Here is a 13,203-nt window from a genome sequence, read left to right as displayed (position 1 = left end):
GTCCCAAAAGCTGGTTTTAGAGAGGCATAATTTCGAGGGCTAAGATTGTGGTTGTGATTAAGGTTAGGGGTAAATGGAGTAATTGTTTGGAGTGCAATATAAATTAAGTTGTATTATTGTTATTACTATTGTTGTATATATATATATTGTGGCTGTTTTATATGAAAATGTAGACCCTCCACATGAGGGGGTGAAACGCAGGGTGTGTTTACATTTAAATTGATATAAATCAGGGCTCAGGGCAGCTCTATAGATGCCACCATTTTTTTTTTTTTTTTTTTACAGTTGCCAACAAAGGATGTCTGTGAAGGTTCATCCAGGTCATAATCTACTTCATAATCTATAGTCGCTCAACTTCTGAAGACACCCACAGTGGACAAACCAGTTTTTTACACCAGTGACGTACACTTTTATTGTTTTACTGCTGTATGTTTTCATGGTTGGATGCGTTTTAATAAAGTTAAACTAATCTGATCGAGTCGATTCAGTTGCAACACCCTGCAATAAACATTGCTAGATTTCACACGCTGCACCTATAAAGCCAGCCATCCACACGAAAACAGCGACGGTGTTTACGTTCGTCTGGCCAACAGCTGCTGGAACCCCAACCCCAAACTACTTTTCACACCAATTCTGCTTCAGTTTACTTTTCACACCAATCCATATGTGCTCATGTGACACACTTGTACAACAAGAACATCCAAGTTTGAGATCTCAGAGACGGACGCAGCCTTTACGGACGACTAAATGACTAAATTCACTCTTTAATCGTCCAGATAAAGCAGTGAAACACTGTTAATGTTCCTGTTTCTTTGTTTCTCTGAGCAGCATCTCAACAAAAGACAGCGTGGAGAGAACGTAACAAATAACTTTATACTCTGGTAATTTGCGTCTGCACAAGCACAGAAGTCTCCGGCGTCGGCACAGGGAGGCGTGGGTTTACTCACGTCCACTCCAAGATCATCTGCTCCCCCTTTACCTCCCTGTTTTCAGGGAGTTACATTCCACACATTAAAATATGCAAACCCCCCCCCCCCCCCCCCCCCAAAAAAAAAGCCTCTGGGCCCCCCTTAGAAATAAGGAAGACAGTTACCGTGGCAACTTTGAACAACAGCCGCACACAACATCTTGCTAATGGACAGCACACTCCAGGAGGCCGGTGCACAGGTGCTATTTTCTCTCAAAACATTAAAGAAAAATCAGGAATGTTTTTAAATATGAAGGAAAATGACCTTTCCAAATGTTCTTTACGGTTTGCTTTTTTTTTTTTTTTTTTTACTTTTGAGCTTCATCAGGGAAAGAAACGACCACTTTTCTTATCGCCGACCTCGGACGTCGAGAGTGTTTACACTCGGCACAGCGAGAGCCTTTGAGAGCAGCACTGTAAAGCTGTTGTCTACACATGAATTATTTAAGAAAAAAAAAAAAAAAAAAAGGCAAGAAACAGGGGCTCTGTTAACACGGTGTTAAAAAAAAAAAAAAAATCCGCATTTGCATTGGAATGCGTTGCGAGTAGCGACCGCTCCGTTTTGTCGGCGATCCAAGCAGAAACAAAAGCTGCATAAATGTGATATTTCAACACCTTTCAGGTAAAAAACATCTCTTGGCAGACGACGAGGGAGAATGCAGCAAGTGTCGCTAATGTGATGATAAAATGGAGATGATAAAAAAAATAAAAAAACCCGAAAGGAAACATGCGAAGGATAAAGGGATACAGTGTGGGAGTGGGAGTCGCGCTTCAGGATGTGTTAATAGCGTGGAGCATGGGTCCGGTTCCCACAAAACACTTGGATCAGCCTAATTAAAAAGAATCTTGGCGTGATGGGTTTGTGAACAGCGGGGAGTCGTGCGGGCCGCATGCCAATACTGCACTCACCTCCTCACTCCCACACACACACACTTCAGGCTCTGCCTTTAACCACCACAACAACACCAGGAATGAAAGGGAAAGTAAGTAAAAAACCTGGCAGATTCTCAGCAGAAGGCATGAAAATGGATTTTTAATTTTGGAAGGCGGAGCGCGACGGTCTCCACTGCGTCGACCATACGGCAGAAATTAGGGCGGTCATTGGGTCTTTTTTATTTTATCAGAAACTTGAACATCCCTTAGAACTTTAGAGCTCTACACAAGTACAAATACTGTATACAAGTAAATCATTTTACTCCACTACATTTCCTCGAACTGTCAAACTACAGTTTTCACCCAAACATGCAACATGGGGCTAAAGTGCCTTGCTCAAGGTCACATATAGACGAGCAGAGCCAGGAATTTAACCCACAGTTTTCCAACTCGCCCTACCACTGAGCACCCATGGCGCAATCCTAGCTCCCAACTGATTTACTTCTAAGTACATCTGATTTGAGAACATGACTTTTGATACTTAAGTACAGTAAAAAGTGACTTCAACTTCTACCAAAGTCATTTTCTGGTGGAATTCTTTTACTCACGTATCACTTTTAGGTACTTTATAGAAGACTGTGAAGGATTTTTACCCAAATTTAGCAGCTTTGGAGTCACTGTGATGGTTAAATGTCTTGGGTGGGTCGGGGGCAAAACTCTACCGAGCGGAGATCGGAAGCCTACGTTTGGTCGGTTTTTCCACCAAGTGGTGCGATTCGGTTCGGAATTGTGCGCATTCTTTAGGAACGGTACCAAAATAACCCGCTCGGACCGTTCCATTTCTCGGTACCCATCGCTTAGGCCACCAGCACAACGGTACGGTGCGGTACGGGCGGAGCTAGATCAGGAAAACGTCACTCCCTTGCGACCAGCGATTCCCTCAACACCCGAGGTGCCGGACGTCCAACTCCGCCTACCAAGTGAAGGTACTGTCCTCCGCCCTCTGTACCAAACTGAACCGTACCATGATGGACGCACAGATATATCCTTCCCAAGACCAAAGGGCCTATGGGGTAAGGAGCGTCACAAAAGGTACAAGGGAGTTCTCTGAAGGTCCACTGCACGGCCACCGGGGGCGAGGGTTCCGAGATAAGGGAACCTTGCTTCGGGTGTGAAAACGGGTGAACTGGAAAAAGTCTGAGATGTCCCCCCTCCCACCACTGTTTGGTGCTTTTATTCTGAAAGGTTCAAGAGTCAGTTGGACACAAGAGTATCCCGAGCGCTTAAGTGAGTCATCTTTGGCAACTCCCAGGAAAGAAAGCCAGCCTTTTGGAGCACTACTGTACATATGAATCAAACTTATGTACGTGGAGGGACTGCCAGGAGCTAATGCGTTGCACATTGCTGGAGCATGCAAACACATATGCACTGTATCCTAGCACACACACACACACACACACACACACACACACACACACACACACACACATTAAGACACTCATACAAACTGTTACCAGTGTTTGTTTAAGCATTTTTTCCCCACCAAAGTAGAATGTCCGGGGTTGCTACAACAGTAGGACGCAAGCTACAAAACAACCAAGCTCAAAAGAAGAGTATCGTTTTACATGAGGAGGGGGAAAAAAAAAATCTATATTTTTATTGGGTAGGAAAGTGGAAAATATTAGAGCGCACTCTGGATAACAGTTTTTTTTTTTCATGACTTGAAAAAGGAGAATCTTTTCATTGGAGTGAATTATTCCGAAAAGGTACACCTGTTCAACTGATTAACGCCAGTGTCTAATCGGGCGCTTTTAGTCGTGCAGACATGGTCACGGTGGTCTCGAGCTGCTGAAGTTTGAACCCAGCGTCAGGAAAAGGTGATTTAAAGTGACTTTGAAGTGTGGCGGGTCTGAGTATTTCAGAAAGTGCTGATCTGCAGGGTTTTGTCACACAGAGGATGGTGCAGCTCTCTTGGTTGACGCCACAGTTTGGACGAGAATGACTCGACTGGTTCAACAACACGGCAAACCTTGATGTAGAAAGTCGGGTTCCCAGGCATAAGTTTTTGTCTTCTTTGGTTGTCGTTGGACTGGTTCTTCCGCGTCAGACTCTCACATCAATCATTCATCAGACTCATTCCACGTGGTTGTCCTCTGACCCGATGTTCCTTTGCCGAGTTTGGAATCCTCATCCATCCATCCATCCACCATCTACCGCTTAATCCTCCACCAAAGGGTGGCGGGGGGTGCTGTGCCTATCTCAGCTGACGTCGGGTGATAGGCGGGGTACACCGTGGACAGTTCAACAGTCCATCGCAATCCCCAATATCGCATGTTTTTGGACTGTGGGAGGAAGCCGGAGAACCCGGAGAAAACCCCCACACACACGGGGATAACATGCAAACTCCTTGCAGAAAGGCCCTTGTTCCGAAGTTGTTCCAAACGGGGCTCGAACCCAGGAACCCGGGCACTACCCAACACCAACCGTGGGCCCCAGGAAATCCTCGTCCACTTCTGCTTCTTAATGACAGCGTACGATTTTCTTAAGGTGCTGTTGCGTCCAAGGTCCTGCTCCGTACCAGCAATAAAAAAATATGAAGATATGAATTTTGAAAAACTATGAAATTGGAGGTCTTTGATGTCGCTGCAACCAGGCTGTCAATCACACCTCATGCTCTGCATTTTATTTTGCGTATTTTCCCTCGAAACGGGAACATTATTGACGTCAGCTTCTATTGAGGAAGAGCCAAAACTTGTGATTGAGACCATTAACTAAGAAGACAAATCTAATTTTCCCATGCAGACTTCCATTCAAATGGGGTTCTTTGTGCACCTCGTGGTGTCGCCCTCTGGTGGATGTTCAACATACTTCGACCTGCACTTGCACCACCATCTTCCCTCTGATCAACCCATGACTTATTTTTCCCTGCTTAAATGGTTAAAAACCCGAAACCTAACCCTAACCCGGAATTCACGTTACAGCAGCGCAAGTAGGGCTTTGATTCCCTCACCTCCTCCTGACTGTTTTTCTGTTTTTGCAACAGTCACACACACACACACACACACACACACACACACACACACACACACACACACACACACACACACACACACACACACAGTGACATCAGACACACGTGTACACTCCGACTCCTTAACAACGTTGTTTTTTTGTTTTTTTTTGGGGTTCCCGGAAAAATAAATGACGTCTGTACGCGCATATTTGCATGAAGCGCGCAGATGTGAAACCCGATCGCACGTCGTCACATCGGGGTCTCCGCAACCCTCTGCATGCACTCCCAAATCTCAACCTTTACCCCCCCCCCCCAACGCTGAGATGCAATTTCTGCGGTAAGCAGTTACACAGCAGAGTACACACGAGAGTGTCACCTTGCCCACAGCGCCACCTGTCCATTTTAAATCCCCCCACCACCACCACCACCACCACCACCACCACCACCACCACCACCACCACTGCTGTCTGAGGAGACAGCAGAGGACATGCAGGTAATGGGATTGCCACACCCCGTTTGGGCTCAAAGACGCGGACAGCGTAGGACAGCGAGTGCCGGGACGTCTCTTTGGGAACGCTGGAACTGCTCGACCTGCACAAGAGGAAAAAAAAAGGACGATACAGAAAGAAATTGTTTCCTAAAAAAAAAACCACTGTGCATATATACACGGCACTGTAAGTGTGTGCACTCTGGCACACATACATATGCATATGGAACGTCAGGACAAGGCCATTTTCCCCCTGTGAGCTTTCCCGGATCTGCACCTCGGAGATAAAAGCGACGACAACGGGGGAAGATCATCGCGGGTTTCTAATCCTTCACATTAACTGTTATTCCCCTCGCCGTGCTCGGGTTTTTCTCCGTCTACAGGACGCAGAGCTTCTTCTTCTTCCCCATCCAACGGGACCGGGAAAAACCCTCGAGAATTACCTGTGTTCCAAGATTAGGAGGCCGTAATTCCTTTTATTGTCGAGGCTATAATGAATATTGTAAGATGCTTATTTTAGTGAGCGCGGATGAGCGGATGTGCGGCTCTGGGTGGGATTTCTTCTTTTTCGGCGATAAATCCAACGGCGTCGCACTGCATCCGGCGCCGCCGTGCCCTCCCACCCACCTCACTTTGAAAAAAAAAAAAAAAAGAAAAACATTCCCATCTTCCAAATCCCTTCATCCATGGCCTACAGGTTATCTCCCTCTACTCCAGACATAATCCCGGCCCCTCTGGCAGAGAAAGAGAGGCAGACAGGAGGGGGGTAAAGACGAGGAAAAAGATGATATAGAGACAGAAAGAGACATCAACACAAAAAAGTAAGACCTCCACCCTCCCCCCTCTTCAACACTTTTCCCTGTTCTTGCGTCCACAGAGCTTCCGTTCGTACGTGGGCTGTGGTTTCTGTCATAAAAACGGAGCATTTCACACATGCTCCATTTGCCAGTCGTCCGTGCTACCTTGTGTTCTCTGAGCGATGGATTGTACAGGTGTGGGTATCAGCCACCAACTGGACCAAAAAAATACAATTAAAACCACATTTAAATGGGATTTTTGATGAGATGAGGAGGATTGCTTCCAGGTCGCGCGACTCCGTTCCGCACGGGTGGAAACCCGCGACGCGGCCGACCGCCGCAAAACTACGACGCGCGCTCGCGTTCGCGAAGCGCTCGAGTCACGAGAAAATATGAAATATGTTTTTACTTCATCATTTGGGTCGATGAAAAGGTGCGATGACGTCGTCGCTTTCAGCTTCCTCTCGCGGCTCAACCACGGACGATGCAAGTATACGCTACCGTTCACAAAGTTTGGGCTCACCTATACAATTTTTTGGGGTGTTTTCCATTAAAAGTCAGACTTTTATTCATCAAAAGAGTTGCAAAATGAGCAGAAAATATAGTCAAGACATCGACAAGATGAGAAATAATGATTTTTCATCATTGCACAAGGGTTTTCAAGGGTTTTCTAATCATCCAATAGTCTTCTAACGCCATTAGCAAACACAATGTACCATTAGAACACTGGAAATGTGCCTCTATACACATATGTACATATTCCATTAAAAACCAGACGTTTGCAGCTAGAATAGTCGTTTACCACATTAACAATGTATAGATTGTATTTCTGATTAATTTAATGTCTAAGGACATTTCTAAGTGGACCCCAAGCTTTTGAACGGTAGTGTAGTTATCGTCTACAGCGTTATCCTCCACATGAAGGTCGCTGGTGCCGATCCCTGTCGACATCGGGCCAAGCCCGTCGCACGTCGACAAACATTCACGCTCGCATTCACACCCGCGGTGTCCGACTGACCTCGCCGTGTTTTTGGACTGTAGTAAAAGGAAACCGGAGAACCCGCAAGAACCCCATAAACACATCCCTTACATGGAGGGACTGGGGTTGCGGACCAGGGTCCTTTTTGCTGCGAGGCAACAGCGCTACTGAGCTACTTCTTCAGACGGAAATGCTATTTAACACCTCCTTTAGCAGGCGCACCCTTGCTAATTTTAGCGTGGAAGAGGCTATAGGGTCCACGCGTACCGTGCCGCCGCCGCCACCGCCTACAGATGACGTCCTTTACACATCGTGCCAACCGTGACGGACCTCCGTGCTGCCACGGAGAGTGTGAATCAGCGCTCTGACAGAGCGAGACAGAAGTAGATACACCAGATACAGAGAGAGAAGACGCGTGGAGACAAACAACAGTGTTGTGAAGTCAGCGGAGCAGAAAGGAAACCTAAACATGTTCTCCTTCTCCAGGGGTGTTTACGGGAGGGGACCTGTCAGCGATTGTTAACACATGCGTCCAGGCTTCCTCTCGCTCGCTCACTCGGAGACTGAAGGAGGCGTCGGCACCGGAGATTTGCGGCTCCCGGGGAAATGAGTGGAAGTGTGTTATTGATAAGTTAGCTGGGGGAGGAGGTGAGGTGAGGTAAGGTGAGGTGAGGTGAAGGGGGCGCTCACTGCAGTAATTAGAGGATGAACTTTGCAACGCATCGATCGCGCGGAGACCCGGACAAAGACACCAGAGACGTTTCATACAGTAGCACAGTCGCAGCAGCCCGACCTCGCTAAGGACAGGTGACCTCACAGGTGAGGTGTGAAGATCACGGCAGTTAAAGACCCTGAAACAGTGTGAAATCTCTAGGTCACGTGTGTCAAACTCAAGGCCCGGGGGCCAGACGTGGCCCGCCAACGTCACTTTATGTGGCCCAGCGAGGTCTAAGGGATAGTTCGGAAAACCTATTTTCCAACTCAGCCGGTGTGACGGAGACGCGTGGAGACGTTTTCAAGAAATTTCATTCAGTTCTTCTAGTTGCCGAGTTCGCTGGTGCTATGGCTAGCGCAAGTCAATGGTACCTGCTAGCATGGCATTAGAAACACTCATGCCGACTCCACAGTGCACCCGAGGCAAATCGATTGTAACGGCAGACTATCGATGTGCATATCTGTGTTGATAGAGTAATATTTGAAACAAAACTAACCTCGCATCGCATGAATTTTTGAGGGACTACTTTATCATAGCCTAACAGGAAGTATGACGCGTTGATGCTGAGACATAAATCCTTCAAATTGCAAGGTTGGTTTTATTTCAAACATTCTATCAACACAGATATGTACATCGATAGTCTGCCGTTACAATCGATTTGCCTCGGGTGCACTGTGGAGTCGGTATGAGTGTTTCTAATGCCATGCTAGCTGGTACCAGTGACTTGAGCTAGCCATAGCATCAGCGAACTCGGGAACTAGAAGAACTGAATGAAATTTCTTGAAAACGTCTCCATCACATCACCGGCTGAGTTGGAAAATAGGTCTTATGTCCAAAATTCCGAACTATCCCTTTAAGGCGCGCTTGACCATAAACTACATTTCCCACAATGCATGGCGATCGTGTTACCCGCGAAGTAGTGTATCATTGTATATGCATCATGCAACGAATGAAATTGAGATTGAAATATCCACAAATGATCCCAAAATGTCCAGGAAGAGAAAGATCGATGCAGATGGAAGGCAGTTTCAAGAAAGATGGGAAGGCGAATACATGTTTTTCAGAAAAACCGGTTCGTCCTTTGTGTTATGAGGCGGTGTCGGTCGTCAAAGAGTACGATCTACGTCGGCATTTTGACACCAAACAAGGAGCCAAGTATGCCGGCGTTAGCGATCGCAGCACAATGTGTTGACAGAAGCCACAACCAAAAGCGATTGTGTTTACATTGAGTTACATGTATTCTGAGATACAGTTACATCTGGCAGCTTTGAGGGCAACCGTTATACTGACGTGAAAATGAGTTTCACAATAAAAGCCTGCACAAAAGAAGAAGAAGACGCCATCCTTGCTGCCTTTTATGAATCTAGTACAGAAAGGGAAAAACGGCAGATGCAGGTTTTCCTGGTGACAGAGTCTGGATGAAGGAGAGACAAAGGTTTGGAAACGAGAGGGAAGAAAGAGGTGACTGCCATTTTTCCGTAGCCGACAATAAAGGATTCAGAGAGTTGAAAATTGTGTCATGGACGAACTGCAGTTAAACTCAGAGACACCTTTGCGGTATTATCGTATCTTAAGCGTGACTTTGTTCTAGCCTTGTGGATGTGATCATCTGAAGAAGACATCAAGACTTAAGGCACAGCAGGACCTGGAGAAACTGGTCCATGCCTTTATCTTCAGTCAACGCCGTTTCGCAAACGACCTCCCAGAAAAAAAACACCACTTCCCAAGACCAAAAAAGTGGAAAAAACACGACTCCAGATCTGAGGCCCTGACACTTTGGCTTCCCAAAATACATTCCTGGGGCAAGCCGCTCCTAAATGCCCTAAACATCAGGTCTGTGAAATCAATTCGTTCCTTTGAAAACCCTACATATCATCATCACCGCTGCACTTTGAAGCGATCTCGGTGTTGAAATGTGCCGCACAAACAAACTCGCCGCAACAAACAAGCTTCTGGAGGCAGCGTCGCATCAGAACTCTGCTGTACAAGAATTAGCGATGAGCAGCCAGGTCCCAGTCGAGCTTCAGTGGGAGGAGGACGGAGGAGGTGGTGGTGGTGGTGGTGGGGGCCCGCTGCTTCTGTTGAAGCCTAGCATTATCCCAGCATTCACCAGTGTTTTCCAGTGACCACAGGCTTGGAGGGCGGCCCAGTCCTTCTAGACACTGCTTAGCAATGGGACCCAACCATTGTTTGATTTGGCCACATATTCCAGTGTTTTCAGCGTTGCCTTAAAGAGGAGGAGGGGGTCAGTCCAAGTCTGGACTGAGAGTGGAAGAAGAAGTGAGGCTACAGTGGGCCTTCCCATTCCCCCAGTTTTCCTAGAACTTCGGGAAAAAAAACAACAGATGCACAAGTGAAGTTCAAGTTCTTCTTTTTCTTTTTCTTTTTTGAATCCTCCATTTGGCACCAACTGTAATTCTCAGGCTGTTTCGTTTGGCAGCTCCACCAGTTTAGGGTTTGCTCTACGGAGACGCCTAAAATGGATTGATTGGTATCTTTAATCAAGGCAAAGTATGTGGAACGCATTCCTCTGGTGAACGGAATCATGGGGGGGGTCACACCATTTCCCCCTCAAGTCACCACACGTGATCGGCGTTATCTCAATGACCTGGGATCTTTTTCTGAATCCAAACCAAATGAGTGGAATGAGACCTGATCGTCCAGTCTGTCTTTGTGTCATGTGACATGTGCACATGGGATGCTTTCTGAAAATGTCCTTATTTTAGGAAAATCCTCACATCTTAAAAATGTCCTTCCTTTTTGAAAATGTCCTCACTTCCTAAAAAAAATGTCCTCCATTATGAAAATGTCCTCACTTCTCAAAAAAAAATGTCATCACCTTATAAAATGTCCTTGCTTTCTAAAAAAGTCCTCACTTCCTAAAAATGTCCTCACTTTCTGAAAATGTCCTCACTTCCTAAAAATGTCCTCACTTTCTGAAAATGTCCTCACTTCCTAAAAATGTTCTCACTTTCTGAAAATGTCCTCACTTCCTAAAAATGTCCTCACTTTCTGAAAATGTCCTCAATTTCTGAAAATGTTCTTACTTCATAAAATGTCCTCTTTCTGAAAATGTCCTTAGTTCCTAAAAATGTCCTCACGTCGGAAAAGTTTTACTCTCTGAAAATGTCCTTGTTTTTTGAAAATGTCCTCACTTTCTGAAAATGTCCTCACTTCCTGAAAATGTCCTCACTTCCTGAAAACGTCCTCCCTTATGAAAATATCATCACTTCCAAAAAAAATATCCTCACCTTATGGAAATGTCCTCGCTTTCTAAAAATGTCCTCACTTCGTAAAAATGTCCTCACTTCGTAAAAATGTCCTCAATTCGTAAAAATGTCCTCACTTCCTAAAAAAGTCCTCTTTCTGAAAATATCCTCACTTTCTGAAAATGTCCTCACATGACAGAAAAGTATTTTCTGAAAATGTCTGTGTTTTTTGAAAATGTCCTCACTTACTAAATATGTCCTCTCTTCCAAAAACGTCCTCACTTTCTGAAAATGTCTTCACTTCCTAAAAATGTCCTCACACGCCGGAAAAGTCTTCTTTCCGAAAATGTCCCTGTTTTTTTTTTAAAATGTCCTCACTTCCTAAAAATGTCCTCACATGACGGAAAAGTATTTTCTGAAAATGTCCCTGTTTTTTTTTTTTAAATGTCCTCACTTCCTGAAAATGTCCTCACCTCTTCTGTCCTCATCTGGATCAAACTTTATTGTTCACCAGTTCACCACAAAGGCGTTTGCGTCCATGTGTGATATTTAGAACCCTTTTCTATTTAAATGTCTTTGCTGTATTTAATCTGCTCATGGTTGATGTTATGCGTAAAGGAAGCTTGTCCTGGTGCTTTAAGAGACCTTCCAGAACATGAACCCAGCCCTGAATCCTCTCGTCCTCCCCCCAGAGTCAACATTTCTTAAACAGTGCAGAGCTCCGATGCGTAGCCAGGAGCCGGTCTGGAAATCTGAATCCCTCCATCTCATTAATAGTAGATGCCCTCTATCCAGGGCTGGAGATGCCTGAATAATCCTCTCCTGGGTTTTTATCATTCAAATGTATTCCACCCCAGTGAGACACCTGTTCTGCAACTTGGGTCTCTGAGAGTTTGCCTCCTTGCAGAACCACAGGGACTGTGTTTTTTTTTCCTCTTTCCCGCCATCGAAGGAGCCACAGATGAGGAAAACCTCGACCCCCACCAACCAACACGTGGACCGGGGATTTAATTTTTCTTATGAAAACATATGTATATATTTTATCTTTTGTCCTTCCATACACACATGCCATCTGTGGGTTAGCTTAGCGCTCTGTAAAAAATGTTCACCTGCCACGGTGAAGACTTTCGCAATCTCCGTTGACGGCGTCGAGCGGGTTTGTTGTTTCCGTCGTGAGAACGAACGCGACTCTGCAGAATAACGAGAAAGTTCAATCTAATCTAATCTCATCTCATCTGATTTTACTGCAAATCTAATCTTACTCCCTAAAAAAATGTCCTCATCTGGAAAACTTTACTGATTTCATTCACGTACAGGAGCCATACTACGGAAAGCCGAGCAGGTCACAACTCACCACAAAGGTGTAATAAATAAACAAATATATAAATAAATAAATAAATGACTTAAATTAAGACGATAGGGCCTTTAGTTTAATACATAAATAAATAAATAATGAGGATAAGGCCTTTAGTGTGGTAAACAAAGGACTATATTATGATATCGCCAATGGGAACCAATGATCCTTGACTGAAACTAGCATCTGTGCTATCAGCGTCTTTAGTTTAATACATAAATAAATAAAATAAATCCCAATCTAATCTAATCTAATCTTACGACAAAGGCGTTACCTTTTAGGGTATGTGATTACACTTGTGATTCACTTTCCGAAAATGTCAGGAACCAATTCTACGGAAAGCCGAGCAGGTCACAACTCACTCACCACAAAGGTGTAATAAATAAACAAATAAATAAATTACGACGATAAGTCCTTTTAGTTTAATACATAAATGTATCAATAAATAAATAAATAAATAATGATGATAATTTTAGTGTTTGTTGTTTCTATCATTGGACTGAACGCGACTCACGTGAAAACTCCTCCTAAATAATCTAATCTAATCTAATCTCACGACAAAGGCGTAACCTTTTGGGTATGTGATTAGAGGTCAGAAAACGTTCATGTTTTTTTTTTAAATGTCCTCACTTTCTAAAGAATGTCCTCACTTTCTGAAAATGTCCTCACCTGGAGCAAAACTTTATTGATTTCATTCACGAACAGGAGCCATTCTACGGAGAGCCGAGCAGGTCACAACTCACCACAAAGGTGTAATAAATAAATAAATAAAATAAATGACTTAAATTATGACGATAGGGCCTTTAGTT

The sequence above is a fragment of the Microchirus variegatus genome (genome assembly GCF_963457635.1).
Source record: "Microchirus variegatus genome assembly, chromosome: 18".
Lineage (NCBI taxonomy): Eukaryota > Metazoa > Chordata > Actinopteri > Pleuronectiformes > Soleidae > Microchirus > Microchirus variegatus.
The sequence above is the reverse complement of the archived record's forward strand: the minus strand, read 5'-3'. Positions refer to the sequence as shown.